At 37.7% G+C, this 17,788-nt stretch overlaps 1 long non-coding RNA gene across 1 annotated transcript in view; it reads right to left on the bottom strand.

Moving 5' to 3' along the window:
- Window positions 1–17,788, bottom strand: part of LOC123649162 — a 69,701-nt gene that overhangs the window by 36,477 nt on the left and 15,436 nt on the right. The window contains exon 2 of the long non-coding RNA XR_006738885.1: window positions 14,711–14,801. This is a non-coding gene — a long non-coding RNA (uncharacterized LOC123649162). The remainder of the gene's footprint in view (window positions 1–14,710; window positions 14,802–17,788) is intronic.

Here is a 17,788-nt window from a genome sequence, read left to right on the forward strand (position 1 = left end):
TCCAGGAAACAGCTTAGGTATGGGAAAGGCAGAGACCAATACCAATATTTGCACATCAATTTTCTTTCTTTAGTTTAGCTTCAACATGTTCCAATGTTTCTCTGCTTTCCTAGAAGACTGGGACTTTGAGAAGCAGACTCCTACAATGAAGTCTTAATGTAATTCAAGAAGTCAGAAAGGGTGAAATTATTTTTAGGTGTGTTTTATTTTAAAATACAGTAAAAACATTTTGTCTATTGGTTTTAAAACCCTTTTATTATGTTTTCAAATTGTGTTCTGATATACCCTGAGATTTTGTACTGTGAGCACTTCAGAAGTCATGAGTACTGATGTGTGTTTCTAATTCTGTGTGTGATGGTTGCTGTAGTAATGATTGACAATAAGCTCATTTTACTCTGAACCTCATGAAAATATTCACACCACCTTGTATTGCATTGTTTTCCCATTTATAACGCCCTTTCCCATACATTGCTTTGTTTAGTATTTACAATATTACAATAAGATAGACTCAAAATTTTACAAGCTAGGAAAGAAACCAAAAGGTTACACATAGATCCCAAACTTAAGTCTTCATTTGCATCACCTAGGAGAGCTTTTCATAAAATAGATTCATGTGCTTCTCTCCCCCACTCCCCAAGCTCCAAGATTCTGGTTTAATAGTTAAAAGGCTGCTCAGATGATACTGATAGTGAACCTGGTTGGGAACCCCTGGTTAAGGGATTTTAAAGCTCTTAAGGATTAGAACCGGAACTCAAACCATGAGTTCTGGATGCTGACTGCAAGTCAGGTGTGTTTCTCGTAGATCACAAGTTAAGTAGTAGCAGTGGATGAGGGGCAGGGTGGGGTCGGGTAAGGGAGAGGGATGTAGATGGATGTGAATTGATGGTAAAAAGATAAATCTTAGAGCAATTTTCTTTCTAAAAAGAATTTTTAAAAGTGAAGATGGAGTGACAGTCAATGATCAGAAATTTTCAGATTGGTAACATTTTATGGTATACTGGGAAAAGAGGATAGGACGTGTTGTTAGTATGGATGTTCATGATGTGAGTGTAATCTTTTTGTTTCCATGGATGAAAAGCAGGAAATGCAGGAGAACAACACAGAGGAAATGGTAGGCTTGTCCTTTGTATCTTTTAAGGAGCCAGGTGGAAAACATCCATGAGAAGCTGTAAAGATGAAGACAAGTCACTGAAAAAACCATTGCCACTGAATTGTAGTAAATTCTCAGGTGTATGGGGGAAAGATACTGCATATTTGAGAAGATGAGTTATACTCAAGCTCAGGAAGGAATTTCCCATTTTTGTATTACAAATGATGAAACTAAGGTTCAAAGAAGGAACTTGTCTAGGACATTCCACAAATATGTGGGAGAAAACATCAAACCATGATTATAATAAATGATGATAAACATAGAATAAAGAAGAACCCATAAGAGAGAGGAAAATAAACTCCAGGAGACTGTGAAAGTAGGCCTAGGTAGTGCAATCTACGATCCATTTTGTGATACTGATGGACTGTAACATTGCTTTACTTTGCTCATGTCACCAAAGAAAACCACTGAGCTTTGGTTATGAGATTTCTTCTTGGACATTTGAAACCGGGACTTTCCAAATTCTTATTTTTCAGAAGTCAATGAAAAATTTCAGCCTTAGGCAGGATTTTGAAAAAAAACAGATTTGGGGGAGACTACATTTCAGATAATTTTTTTATGCTGTCACTCATCACTTGTTGGTTGAGAATTTGTGTTTTAGGTGATGCCATTGTTAAGCAGTACTGCAAACACTTTCTACCTTCTAGTGTGTGTAGCTCTTAGAATCTCTATTACATGTCACAGAGTTTTTTGTAAAATGTATTTTTTCAAGGCTACAAAGGACTTTTAAAGTTTATTAATCATTTATTAATCATCGACAAATCTATGCAATGGATTTGGTTGGTTTTCTTTCCAATAAAGCTCCCCTTTTCTACATTGTCACAAATATATTCCATTCACTAGGTCACAGTTATCCAGGTTTTCTCAAAAGGTATGTCTCTTTTACATTTCTTTTCGAAAGGGTTTTCCAAGCTCTAGGATTCAAGGCAGACCTCTCATACTTCTTATGTCTTACATAAATCTGATTTTGGCTTCAAAAAAACATTGAAGACACAACCAGTACCTGAAATTTCTTCAGAGTGTTCTGATTCATCCTTAGTCACTTCCCCTAGTCTATGGGAGGAATTTCTGCTTGAGCTCTGCGTCTCTGATTCAAAAACTTTCTGATCATAATTCATTTTTCCTGAGAAAGCATTTTTGTATTTTATAAGCATGAACCCAAGAATTTACAATGGTCCTTTTCTTATAAAAATATGAGATGATTTGCCTTTCTAAAAGTAAATGCAAAACCTGTAAACTAAATGATTGTACTTTTTCAGGCTTCCAGGAGTCATTCCAAGTGCAATTATTATAAACATATAAGAAATCATGTCTAACACTGAAAACGTAAAATTTTAAAATATGTATTTATTCATGATGTAACCTATATACAGTCATCTCTTTGTTTTCCTTGTTTTACTTTTCCTTCTCATAATTATTGAGAGACATGCATTGTAAAAATAATTGAAGTTCAGTACTGGTGGGAAAGAATTTTGGAGTTATTTCTAGTAATTCCCTTGGTCCCTTAATGGACTGGTATGAGAATTCTTTTTAAAAAAAATGTGTAGAAGACTTTATTTTGTTAACACTTGCTCTAATCTTAACTTCATAAAATGGCAGTTTTCTATCCCCACTAGATACTATGAGAAATCTGAGAGTTCAAGCTCTGTCCACTGCTGTTAGTCCAATCCCCTAAAAATGGTCTTTAGCTTTTCATCTACTAGAGAAAATAACGTATTTCTGTGGCTCCCAAGTGTCTTTTTAAGATAGGAATTTCTTTTCCATTCATGATATATTTCAACTCTCATTTTATGTTTTCTTAATGAATAATCCTGTGGGATAAATGCCCTTTCATACATGTGTGTGACAGGTAGTTCAACAGACAAAACTAGTTGAAGAAATTATTTTGAACCTTTTGTTTATTTTTTATTGATTTATATTTTTGAGATAGGGTCTTGCTCTGATGCCCTGGCTAGAGTACAGCTGAAATCATAGCTCACTATAGCCTCCAACTCCCAGGGTCAAGCAATCCTCTCATTTCAGTCTCTCGAGTAGCTAGGACTACAGGAATGCACCACAACGCCTGGCTAATTTTTCTTATTTTTTGTAGAGACCGGGTCTCCCTATATTGCCAAAGCTGGTCGTGACTCTCTGACCTCAAATGATTCTTCTGCCTCGGTCTCCCAAAGTGTTGGGATTACAGGCATGAGCAACTATGCCCGGCCCATTTTGCACCTTTTTTTTTTTAATTTTAAGAAATGCTTTTTAAACGAAAACTCACCTATAAATTCTTGTTTTATATTTTTGGATTTTAAAATCTTGATATCTTTTAAAGAAAGACATAGTTTTAATAAATATTAAAAATATATATATTGACAAATTCTGTTATGAACTTATAACATACATTGATGTAATTTCAGAGCTTGGCTATGTATGCCCATATATGTTTATGTGTATGTATGTGTTTGTATGTGTGTTTCTGCTATAATAGATTTCATAAGCTGTTTGAAGAGAAAAAAAATCCTTGATTACCTCACTCATATTTTACTTTTATTATATGAAATTTAGCATATGGAGTAGTTCATTCTGTTTTCTGTTTCTTAACTTGTTTTGGTTGTGATTACTCCTTTCTGATAGTTACCAAAAAGAACAGTTGTAAATATTTGCAACATCAGGAACCCTGTTTCTCCTTTGGTTTAATAGTCTAAAATTCTTTGATCCTGAATACAAAGAGAAATCCCAGAACATTAAAGAGTTGAAGTAAGGGTAACTGGAACCTAGGACCACACTCTACCTACACACATACATAGTAGGATAGAGAATGACCATTAGAACAAACTGCAGGGAAAGGTGGTTGTGTTAGACGGCATGTACTTGCTTATGTGGACCTCCAATCCATAAATACTGTGTATGTGAAGAAGGATTCTTTACTTGGGGTCCATAATAATGTGTAGGCAAAGTAGAGTGTACATGCGCAAATATGCATCTTTCTGGGGGTTAGATCCACAGCTTTCTTTAGGTTGTCAAGAGGTTTCATAACTTCAAAAAAGGCCCAAAGCTACTAAAGCTTACAAGATGACTGTGTTCAATGAGCTATATATTTCAGTTTTTCTAAATATCACTTAATAGCCAGAAACATAAATTTATCATGACTCTTCTGCCTTTTAACACCCAGATGCCAGTCAACAATTAAAATAAAGAGACTTTATCAACATAAATGGTACAGGCACGTGACTATAGCAGAGGAAGTACAACACAGTTTCATTTTATGAGAGGGATGTGTTCCTGGAGACTTGGCAAAATTCACAACTTCCGTATTTCATGTCTAATTGCTCCCATAGGACTGACAAGGATGTTTACTAGCAGAAGTGGCCAAGACATATGCCAATAGCATAAACACAGTAATTCATTTGTCTCTCCTCGAGCTTAAAATCATAATTAAGGTAATCCTAGCACTCTGGGAGGCCGAGGCGGGTGGATTGTTTGAGCTCAGGAGTTCGAGACCAGCCTGAGCAAGAGCGAGACCCTGTCTCTACTAAAAATAGAAAGAAAATTAGCTGGACAACTAAAAAATATATAGAAAAATTAGCCGGGCATGGTGGCACATGCCTGTAGTCCCAGCTACTCGGGAGGCTGAGGCTGAAGGATTGCTTGAGCACAGGAGTTTGAGGTTGCTGTGAGCTAGGCTGACACCACAGCACTCTAGCCTGGGCAACAGAGCGAGACTCTGGCTCAAAAAACAAACAAAAAAATTTTTAAAATCATAATTAAGATTAAAAAAATAGATTCATACTATTTCTAACCTAATAAACTGAAACTTTATTGGTGTTTTAAGTTCAGCCTTTCCAAGTTAACACAATTTTAATTTGTATACACTTGCATCAGGTATGTTATACTGTTGTGGTAAATTGAAAATTCATTCTTTCCAATTATTAGGATGCTCAAATTTTTAATTCAATTTTATCTAAGATACCACTCCCAAATAATTTTGCACAATTGGTAGTGCCAGTAGGTAACACTGTTGGCATAGTAACTATAATTAATACTTCAACTATTCTATAACAGGAAATAAATTCTTCTTCATTCTTCAGTAGTTATCTGTGTTGTGCTGCTTTTATATCCAGTCTGACAACTAAGGAAACCCAACTAGAAGGAGAGATTGAATCAAATGAAATACCAGTTAAAGCCAGGTTTTGAAAATATATAGATTTAGTTCTGGTTTCATAAAGTATGTGTATGTGTGTATTTAATTTTCATTTTGATTCAGTGTTCTGTGGATAACTTTAATTAACATTTGAAGACAGCCTGAGGTACAGCAAATTAGTACATTAATTTTGATTCTTGACTCATGGTTTTCAGTCCCTCACTGAGAGGGATTAGAGTATAAATTCCCCTCGGTTTGTCTACTGCACATCAGTTGCAATGCATGTAAGTAAAATCTCACAGGGGTTTTAATAAGTGGAATAAGTTTTTGCATTTGAGAAATTTGAATTTTAAGGACACTGTGATTTATCCTAAATTCAAAATTTGGCTTTTAGGTTGTTTTGACCTTGACTAGTAGTAAAGCTTCTTAATATAATAAGTAGTTAACCAAAAGTGGCATGTTTGGTCTTCAGATTATAGGTAACATTGACTCTCTTGATTGTCTCAAGTAATGGGGTCTTACTGTAACTACACATAGAAAAAAATAAGGAAAACAGGTGTCTCAGGCTTTGTGGAAACCAAGTAACAGCAATGCAACCAGAAGTCATATAAAGATAGCCACAAACCCTTATCTGGGTTACAGGAGTTACAATCACAATGTAATATGTGAGAGCAAGAAGTTTCCTATTCCTCGAGATCCAATTCTACCTTTAGGGAGCCATCATGTCACCTGCTTGTTTGGGTAGGTTTATGGAGTCCTACTGCAGTACTCTACCATTACTATTCTTCAGCTATAGGTATGGCCTGCTCCAGAAAGCCATCGCTGGTCACCTTCCTCAGCTAGACTAGGTACTCCTTTGTAGTCCCGTAGCATCCTGTGTGTCTCACTATTGTGATATTTATCATATTGTATTAGAATTTTCTTTTTCTTGTCAGACACTGCTGCTAGATTGCGAGGTCATGTTCTGTGCCTTTGTTATCTCTGTATTCCTATCCGCTGACTCGTGTGTGCTTTTTAGTCTTTGCTGCTCCTATCAGCTGCTTTTAATTAACTTTCCTTTTAGCACTCAAAACTTCTTCAAGCAGAGAATTAGACTTGTTCATAGTCACCATCTTCTCTGCGGGGCAAAGTTTTTGTGCCAGATTACCTCAAAGGCTATTGATGTTGGCAACGATGTGGAGAAAGGGGAACTCTTATTTACTATTGATGAGAATTTACATTTAATACAGCCACTATGGAAAACTGTATGGAGGTTCCTCAAAATATTAAAAATCGAACTACCATATGATTCAGCAATCTCACTACTGCATATATATCCAAAAGAGATGAAATCATTATATTGGAGAGACACCTGCACTCCCATGTTGACAGCAGCACTATTCACAACAGCCAAGATGCAGAGTCAATTTAAGTGTCCAGCAACGAATGGATAAAGAAAGTGTGGTATACATACACAATGGAATAACATTCAGCCATAAAATGGAATGAAATCCTGCCATTTATGTCATGGATGAACTTGGAGGACATCACGTTAAGTGACATACACAGGCACAGAAAAACAAATACCATATGATCTCACTCATATGTGGGGGCCAAAAAAGTTGTTTTCACAGAAGTAGAGAGTAAATGATAGTTATCAGAGGCTGGGGGGCTTAGGGGGAAGGGTGATGGGGAGATGCTGGTCAAAGGATACATAATTATAATTAGATAGGAGGAATAAATTTCAAGAGACCTATTGTACAGCAAGGTGACTATAGTTGGCAATATATTGTATTCTTGAAAATAGTTAACAGAGTGGATTGTGTTCTCACCACAAAAATGATAACTATGTGAGGTAACGCATTTGTTAACTAGCTAGAGCTAACCATTCCACAATGTATATATACTTCAAAACTGCATGTCAAATGCACTTAAAACGTACAATGTCAGGCACAATGGCTCATGCCTGTAATCCTAGCACTTCGGGAGATCAAGGTGGGAGGACTGCTAGAGGCCAGGAGTTCTAGACCAGCCTGAGAAGAGCAAGACCTCATCTCTACAAAAAATAGGAAAAATTAGCCAGATGTGGTGGTACCTTGTAGTCCCAGCTACTCAGGAGGCTGAGGCAGGAGGATCACTTGAGCCCAGGAGCTTGGGTTGCAGTGAGCTATGATGATGCCACTGCACTGTAGCTTGGGTGACAGAGTGAGACCCTGTCTCAAAAAAAAAAAAAAGACCCAAAAAGCAACAACAAACAAACATACAATATTAGCTGTCAAGTAAAAGAAAAAGAAAAAAAAGGCTGCCCTGATAAAACAGCTGAGGCCAGAATAAGGGTGATAGCAGCATAGTAATTTATGTAGTCCAGGTTGGCAGTCAGTTTAGAGGGGCCCTTTCTGAGACTTGGGCTGTGCAGTGCAAGAGATCACAGCTTACACTCTAAAAGTTTGTTGAGTGATTAAATGCACAAATGACCTATAGTGTCCTGGTTATCACTTAGCCACTTCTTTCTGAATTGGTTTGTTTTAGGTTGAAGAACTAAAGGTCCTTTGAGTAAGAAGCATGAGCTCTGCAAAAATTTTATTTCCATCACTGACATCCCTGGTAACAAGAACCAGCTGCTTAGGAAATAGGTCACAGTTATGCATGAAGATCTAATCTGATGCAGTTTCAACCTCAAATTATCAACCTCAGATATTAACAGATCTTTAATGAAAAGCTGCCAGCTTCTGGCAGACTTTTGGTGATTAATTTCTACCCTAGACTTTATTTTTGACATAAGCAAAATTCACCAAAATTAGGCCTTCTTTACTCTGCCTATGACCATTGCTTGGCCTCTAGTTTAGGAAATTATTCATTTCAAAGAAGCATCCTTGACCATATTGGCACTTCAAGATGTTTATGTTTCATCTCTGGTCACCACTCTTTAAAGCCTTTTTTTTTCTTTTGAGACAGAGTCTCGCTCTGCCACCATGCCCGGCTAATTTTTCTATTTTTGTAGAGACAGGGTTAAACACTTGCTCAGGCTGGTCTCGAACTCCTGAGCTCAAACAATCTTCCCACTTTGGCCTTCCAGAGTGCTAGGATTACAGGGGTGAGCCACCACGCCCGGCCCTTTAGAGCCTTTCTTATTACTATTAATACAGGAGATAGGAAACTCAGCACAAGCTATGCTCAACTACTGTGATGGTTAATTTTATGTGTCAAGTTAGCCAGGCTATGGTGCCCAGTTATTTGGTCAAATACCAGTCTAGATGTTGCTGTGAAGGTATTTTTTAAAGATGTAACTAACATTTAAATCAGTAGACATTGAGTAGAGCAGATTACCCACTATAATATTAGTGAGCCTCATATAATCAGTGGAAGGCCTTAAAAGACTGAGGTGCCCTGAGGAAGAAAGGAGAATTTCTGTCTCTAGACTGCAATATCAACTCCTGCTGGAATTTCTTGCAGATTTCAGATTTTCCAGCCTCCACAATCACATGAGCCAACTCTTTAAAATATTTTTATTTTATACATATAAATATTATTATATATAAAAGTATATCTACATATAAAGATATTTTAAGGGATATATATTATATATATAAAGATATTTACAGAATGAATATACCAAACACACACATACACACAACCTATTGGTTCTGTTTCTCTGAAGAATCTGACTAATACAACTACTAGCAGCCTTATTAGTGGAGTGGGATTATATCCATGCCTATCGAGAGGAAATTAGATTGATGATTCTGAAACAATGAGCTTGTGTAAGTATATCAGGGACTGTCAAAGGGGACAAGTAAGGTGCTAAGAGAGGTGGTGCTCTGTTCCCCCTTTCCTGAGCTTCAACCAGAGTGACCTGACTTTTTGTTTATTTTATATATTGGAAGATGGTATAAATGGTACTTACAAAACATTCCACTGCTAAAAATAAAACTTGAAAATTATAGATTTATGGTTAGGATAGACCAATTTATCAAAGTTTAAATATATGGTATCTGCATGGGATTTTTCACAAAATAATTTTTCATTGATGAAAAGGCAATATTCTAAAATGGGCCAAATATATTTTTTGTAGCCTATAAAGATATTATCCCTATGACCAAGATTTTTTTTCAGGACACATTCCTTTCCAGTAGCTTGATGCTACCCAGGGTCTATAGTTTTTTATAAATAGGTAGGAAAATATAATTTGCTTTGCTTCCTAGATAAAAGTCCATTTTCTCAAGTGGACTTTCATTAGAGTAATAATCTCTAAAATCATGAAAGAAGGGAAATATGTATTTAATATCATGTTCTTGATTTGTTTTTGTGGGATTAATGAAAAGACTAAACCGAGATGTTGACATAGGATTAGGGACCAGATAGATTCTCTTTTGGCTGTTACATTCAGGAACTTGGGAAGGAAGAAAAACCTGGACTGGGGTTCATAAAGTTCTGAAGCACTGGTGGCAGGTGTGAGGGGGAGGAAAAGCCTGAATGTTGTGGGTTGAGGTACTGACACCACTGTGGTAACAGAACTTAGCAGTGGGTCTAAAGGAATTTGATCTTTCAGCTAGAACTAGCAGGTACTGTGGCAGAATCCTCTTCATCATTTTGTAGCACTGTTTGATTAAGATTAATATGAGATTGCACGTTGCAATGGAAATGGCCTTCCACAAATGGCTGATAAACTGGGGCCCTGCTATCCACTATTGTGGCCCAGAAGACCATGAAGTTTTAAAGATTTCTCTGAGTTAGAAGGTCATCGTGTTGTCTTTGCTATAGAAGGGGATGGAAATTTTGTGGGCAAGCAGAGACATGAAAAGCAGAGACTTAAAATGCAAATCTGACTATGTCACTCTTCTTAACAATTTTTAAAACTTCCGTTCCCACTACAGGATAAAGTCTAGGCCAGCGTCTTCAAATGGTAGTGTGTATCAGAATCATCTTTGAACTGGACTCTACCTCCAGAATTTCTGATTTGGTAGGTACAGGATAGGGCCTGAAAATGTGTATGTCCAATTTCCCAGGTGATGTTGATACTGCTGGTCCATGGACCACAATTTGAGAACTACCAGTCTAGGCTACTTAGCGTCACACAAATGTATCTCTTTAGTTCATTTCACGCCAACCTCTTTAGTCTATATTTCCTACCTCCTGCCCTGCACATTATGATTCAGCAACATGGAACTGCTTAACGTGTACTTCATAGCTACCATGCTGTTTCTGGCCACGATGCCTATGTTCTTGCTGTTTGGAATGCCCACCCAATGCCTATTCCATTTACTTGACTAATTCCTATGTAACTTTTAAGATTCAACTCCCATTGTTGCCTAGTTGTCTTCTCTGTCATTTAATTGCCTCCCTCCCTACTCCTTATCTGGGTCAGCTAGCTCTCCTCTAACACTCGGATACTGCCCCAAACACATTTCTACACTGCACGTATCACATTGTCTTAGAGTGATCTGTTTATGTGTCTATTTCTTCTATGACACTGTGAATTCCTTGACACCAGGAATTGCATCTTATTCTTTACATGCACAGTGTATTCACATTATAGATGCTTGATAAATCGGGGAAAGGGAGTAGAAGGGACCAGGAGAGAAGGTAAGCATGACCTTGTGCCCTGATCATTGCGCCATAGAGAGTGTGGTTCTGGCTTAGTGTAAAGCTTCAGCCGGTCATCTGGCAGTAAAATGATTCTTTTAATTCAAACTGTTCAAGATCTTGTAATCAAGATACAGAATTTCAGTGCAAATCAAATAAACAACAGACTGGAGTTATAGAGCCATCAACTTTCTATTTCCTTCAGCTGTGATCACTTCCTATAGCATGTAGGCCTATAAAGGGGGAACTGAAGATGAGTACTGTGGCAATGTCTGGCTGGTGTCACCTTTAGCTTCCCCTGAATTGAACAAGGTACGCTCTTATTAAAATTGGGGGCAATTCTATTAATAGTATTTTATAATTGGAAGACATGGTTATTATTGCCTTAGTTTATACAGCTCACAAGGACCATTAATTACACAGCAAAGCTTGCAAGGGAAATACTCTGATTCAAGACTACTTTAAATAGTCAGTGTTTAGGCTTTTCAGTTTTCCCATTCCTTCTGTCTTCATGATTCATTATTTTCCACCCATGGCTCCTATTAGGATAAGATATTTTATCCAGGAAAGAATGTAAAGATCATTCAGTCTAACCCACTCATACTGATGCAGAGGATAAGTGATTTGCCCAGTCACAGAGCTAGCTCGTAGTGAACACCTGGGATCCAGGTTCCTGTCCTTAGCACCATATGCTACCACTTATTTGTTTAACAAGCCACACTTTTTATCTTTAATTCTGCTATTCCTGAAGCAGAATGTTTACCAAAACAAACTCACTCAGCCCCTAAAGTAGGACAGAATTAAAGTTGAAGGGTAAAATCCAGGGCATACATTGCAAAGGAGGGCATGGGTTATCACTTCTAATAGTATAATGCTATAATCACAGGTCACGTTCGCTGAGTTTGCTGTCACAAGAACCACACTGAGTGCTATCTCACTTGATCCTCACAACCACTCTATCAAGAGGGCTATTATTCCCAATTTACAGATGAGAAGCTGAGGCTTGAAGACTAAGCAATGTGCCCTAAATCCACACTGCTAAAACCAAAGTTCAAGCAGAGGCATTCTGTCTCCAGAGTTCATGCTCTTAACCGTTATACTAATGGAGTAAAACCAGACAGAAATTCCAGTCTGGTTGCAATAGTGACTGAAGCAAAACAATTGCTACAAAAGATAAACAGTGAGACAAGACACCCGTGGGCACCTCCTGCCTTACCTCACATTTATAAAAGTAAGTACACTGTAGAGGGCTGGTACCTACATGATTTAACTTCTTTTCTTAATAATTTGTAAATAAATTACATAAACTTAGGTTTGGAAGGAACCACATTGTTCATTTAATCCAGCTTTACTAGATGAACAAAGCCTCCTCACTTCAAAATCCCTGACGCAGAGAGCTGCAGTCTTTTCTTGAAAACCAGCTGGTGAACAGAGAGAGGGCTTACCTTTTGGGACAGTCTGCTGGTTCCTCCCAATCCTGAGTCAGAGCCCACTTTACCTGCCTCCTGTCCCTGCTGGTCCCAGCTCTGTCCCCTGAAGTACAGGGAGGAAGTCTGCTGCCTCTGCTCCAAAGTAGCTTGGAAGGACAGGAAAACCATGTCTCCCCCAGTCTTTCCCCTTGAGGTTATACATCCCCAGAACATTGTTCAACCCCCATGTTTGCCAGATCTCCCACCATTTGGTCACATCTTCCAGGACATAGCCTGTTTTTTTTGTACGGTCCTCTCCAGAATATAACATATTATCTCATCATTGCTGAATGATGTGGGATTTATTACTTCCTGTATTCTGGGTGTTATACTCCTATTAATACCAACTAAAGCTAAGATAGCTGAAAAGCAACATGCTTTTTCCCAACTAATTCTGAACTTGTAATTAACTATATATACTTGGATCTATTGAACTGGAATTGCTTTGAAGCCTAGAATTTTCTATCATGAGGCTAAATACAGGGCTTAACAGTTAATATTTGTTTAAATTACTTTTAAATTTTCTGTACAATATTCTAGCCTGTCAGGATCATTTTGAATCTCTGTTGTGTGTATTAATCAACTATATGTAGTTTGGAGAAAGTCCTACACCATCTGCCCTGCCTGCCTCTCCACCCTCATTACCATCACTCCCCTCTTTGCACGCTCTGTTTTAGCTTCAACAGTCTTCTACCTATTCCTCAAGCTTTCCAAGCTCAGGAAATTTGCACTGTCTTTCCTGAGACACTTCTCTCCAGATTTTTAAATTGTTCTTTGCTTAACTTGATTAAAATCTTTGCTTAAGAGTCCTCTCCTCAAAGAGGCCTTCTCTAATTATTCCACCAAAAATGGTGATCTCCATCTAGCTGTCCCCTTACACTGTTTTACCTTTCTACATATGGATTATCACTACTTGACATTATAGTCCTTTTTCTTTTTTGCTGTGTCTCTTACTAGAATACATGGTTATGAAGGTAAGAATCTCACCTGTGTTTTTCCTAGTCTTTTCCCAGTGCCTAGAACAATGCCTATTCTATAGTAGGCATTCAATAAAAATGAGTTGAATGAGTGAAAAAAATGAATGAATAATTGAACTGGAAAAGGTGGGAAGGTGTCTAGCCTTAAAGTACCTTGTATGCTATGCCAAGGAGCTTGGTTTTTGCCCTGACAATATTAGGGAGTTATTAAACAGAGGGAGACATTGAAGCATATTAAACAAGAGAGGTCAGCTTAATTTCTAGACAGATGACTCTGACCATAATGTGGTCTGGCTGCAGGCTGGAATAAGGCAGGGAGTCCAATTTGGCTGCTTTAAAATAATTTACATGAGAGAAAATTAGGGCCAAAGTTAGGATAGTGGCGATATCAGTGTAGAGGAAGGGAAGGATATGAAGAAAATATAGGAGGCAAAATCTAGGGGACTGGAGGATTGATGGCATTTGGGGAGAAGGGAGAAAGCAATTTAGGCTAACTCTTGAGTTTCTTGCATGAGTGACTAACAAGAAGCGATAACTGAGGGGCAGTAGATATCAGGCAGCAAGATGGTGAGTGTAGTTCTACACATGCTATGTTTGATGGACCTATTCAGCCATCGTTTGAACCTCCAAATCTGAGGCTCAGAAGAGAGGTTAAGGTACCAGATATGGATTTGGGAGTCATCAGAATGCAAGAGGCAGTTAAAACCATAAGAGAGGAGGATATGCCCAAACAAAATGATATACATTCCTTTATAATACAGTTTTTCATGCACATGTTTTCTCTCCATAACTACATATATGCTTTTTAAAAGGCAGGGCCTCTCCATGATATTATTTTATATCTTTTGAAATAAGTTTTTTGAATAATTAAATTTTTATATTAGGCATGTAATCATAAATAGGATCCCCTGTCTCTTGCCTATGGCAACATCTAATTGAAAGAAAGGCATCTTATAAGAAGAAAAGAGCCTTCTAACTCCAGAAAGTGTCATCTCAAAGTCAAAAACTTCTGACAACTATTATAGTGGAATATAGTCCCAATTATGTTGGTAAGTTTATGATAAATTCTTTAAAACAAATAACAATTTTGTAACAATTTTCAAAGGCCTTTTTCCATCTCCATTCATATAAACAATTACTTATAAACCTACAAAAGACTAAAATAGTCACATAGTTAAAGTTAATGAGTGTTTACTTTGTGCCATGCTCAGCGACAGGTACTCCATATGGATTATCTCTTTATCCTCTCATGACCCCATGAGGCATAGGTATGTTTCTATAATCCTCTCTTCTAACAGAGGAGGAACTGACACTCAGAGGTTAGACAGCTTGACAAAAGTCGTGCAGCTGGTCAAGATTTAGAGCTAGAATTTGACACCACGTCTGTTGTGTTGAGAACACATGTGCTGTCAGTTACTCACGTACTTACTGCCTTGTGAAATCTCTGGTCCTGATGTGTTGCTTGACTCTTTACATCTGTCTTAGTCCACGTTTTGTTGCTTATAACAGAATACCTGAAACTGGGTAATTTATAAGAAAAAAACTTATTAGTATAGTTATGGAGGCTGAGAAGTCCAAAGTTGAGGGACTGCATCTGGTAGGGACTCTCTGCAGAGTCCCAGAGGTGCTCAGGGTATCATATGACAAGAGGGCTGAGTGTGCTGGGTCAGGTGTCTCTTCCTCTTCTTATAAAACCACCAGTCCCATGATAACCCAGTAACCTACGATGGCTCTGCCTTCATGACCCAACCACTTCTTAAAGGGCCCACCTTTCATTACTGCCACATTGGGGATTAAGTTTCAGCATGAGTTTTAGAGGGGACAAACATTCAAATCATAGCAGCATCTTTTGCCTTGTTTTCCCAGACAGATGGTAAGCTCTATGAAATCAGGTATTGTGATTCATTCATCTTGATATTTTCAAAAACACCTAGCATGGTTTAGCCTCAAAATAAAAATTTACTGACTGAATATTATCCATCAACTTAGAGATCCCACATTTCCATTTGTCCTCTTTCGTGAATTGGGTACATGTTGCTTTAATAAAGGATGGAAGAAGAATGATGATTTAAATATAATGTTATTTAAGGTTAGATATGTCAAAATTATTATTCCATTTTCCTATTAGTGTATTTTGTCATTTGTTGCTCATCTTCAAACACCTAGCTGAGAAGTGTTAATCATTTTCTGTATGTAGTAAGAATCATTCATATCCTATTTTTCTCACTGGGGAGCTCCTATGAATATACCTGTCCCATAACCTTCTACTCTTTCTTTCTTCTCTTCTCTTTTCTTTTCTTTCTCTTTCCTTTCCTTTTCCCTTCTTCCTTCCTTTTTTCTTTCTTTCAGACATGGTTGCGCTCTCTTGCCTAGGCTAGAGTGCAGTGGCATCATCATAGCTCACTGCAACCTCAAACTCCTGAGCTCAAGCAATCCTCCTGCCTCAGCCTCCCAAATAGCTGGGACTAGCAGCATGTGCCACCATGCCTGGCTAATTTTTTCTTTTTTCAGTAGAGACAGGGTCTCAACTCTTGCTCAGGCTGGTTTCAAACTCGTGAGCTCAAGAGAGCCTCCCGCCTTGGACTCTCAAAGTGCTGGGATTACAGGCGGGAGCCACTATGCCTGGCCCTCTTCTTCTCTTTACAACCTCTAACTTCTGAAGAAAAAAGAATGATGTTGTGTGCCAGTCTAGTTTATTCTTTTCTCTGAATCTGCACCATGTGGTTTACCACAATTGTAAAGCAAAGGCCAAAAGAAGCTAACTGGTACAAAAATGTTTTGGGTAAAAAATATATCAAATTTGTCATAACATGAAATTTTACTTTGAAATGCATAGTTGATTTAATGTATAGGTAAGTACAATTAATGGAATAAAGTAGGACATTATAAAATGTAAATTCAACTGAATGTTGACCATTGACTTAAGTTCAAATTCACTATTCAAATAGTCATAGCATTCTTGATATAGAGTATCCTACCATTTTATTTTCATTTTTTGGTTTTATTAAGATATGTTAATAATTGACAAACAGAAATTGTACATATTTACAGTGTACAATGTTCCTAGCCATCTCCATATGCCTTGGGCATGCTGATCTTTCCCGTGGTCCTTTCTGTGTGGTTAGTCTCCTTTTTTTTGCTCTGCTGAATGCTGCAGATAATTGGACCCTTAAGCCCTCCCAAGGCTATTTTCATTCACAGGTATCTGCCTATTTGTGAGGAGACAAAGGCTCTCGTACTCTATTATATTGCTAACATCATTCTCCTGTACCATTTTAAACAGAACTTTGTACATTAACATTTATTCAACATCCAACACATATTTATTGAACACCTACTACTACTGTATGTCAGGCACAGTACTAGGCTCTGCAGATTATACTCATAATCGAGACAGACATAGTCCCTGCCCTTATGGAATTAACATTCTAGAAGAACAAAAACAAAAACCAAGTAACCAAATGACAAATAACTGCAAGTTATATTATAATAAGTAAATAAGAAGGAAACAATGGGATTGAGATAGAGAATAAAGTTGGGGAGAGGTCAGGTGGCAGAGCAAACATACTTTCGTTTGCATGGTTTGGTGTTGCCCTTTCTGAGGAGACATTTAACCTGACAAACTGAAGAATAAGTAATAGATAGGTGAAAGGCGTGTGTGTACACCCCACAAAAAATAGCAGATATAAAGACCTTGAGGCTGACACTTTGGGGGTTGAGACAGTGAGAGAAGCCCAGTGACTGAAAACAAGTGAATTAATGAAGGGCAATGGTAGCAGATGAGGTTGACAAACAGGGATAGAAACAGAGAGGTTGTTGGGAAACTACTATAGTTTTCCACATGAGAATGCTGGTGGCTGCGACCAGGCTGGCAGTAGTGAAGGCAGACAAAAATGGATGGACTGGGATTAAGTGCTGGTGGGATGAATGCGGAAGTTGAGGATAAGACAGGAATGAAGCTTGACTCAGCTTTCTGAGCCAAATGTAACTGAATGTGGGAGTGGGGAACTGCTCTTGCAGTCAGAATTGACTCTGTTTTGAATATGTTAGGTTTGAAATATTTATAAGCTATCCAAATAAAGATGTTAAATTGGCAGATGCTAAGCTTACTAGTGTGGAGTTCAGAGGAGAGGGTCCCTATTAGAAATATCACTTTGGGAACCATCAGTATAATACAGTATTATAAACAGTATTGAAAACTCTGGGAATAGATGAGAAAGAGAATTCAAAGAAAAGAGTATCTTTGGGAGAAATCCCTGAGAAACACTAACATTTAGAGACTGGGTAAAGGTAGGGGATCTTGCATGGAACCTGAGATAAAGTGGCCAGAGAAGTATAAGAAAAAACCAGGAAGCTTCCAAGAAATAACAATTTAAGTAAGCAAGATTTGGACAACTAACTTAATCTTTCTGTGTCTCCATTTCCTCATTTCTAAACGTAGAACTGTGTATTAATTTTCTATTGCTGCTGTAATAAATACCACAAATTTGGTGGCTTACAGCAGCAA

This window comes from Lemur catta, chromosome 1 (assembly GCF_020740605.2).
Source record: "Lemur catta isolate mLemCat1 chromosome 1, mLemCat1.pri, whole genome shotgun sequence".
NCBI lineage: Eukaryota > Metazoa > Chordata > Mammalia > Primates > Lemuridae > Lemur > Lemur catta.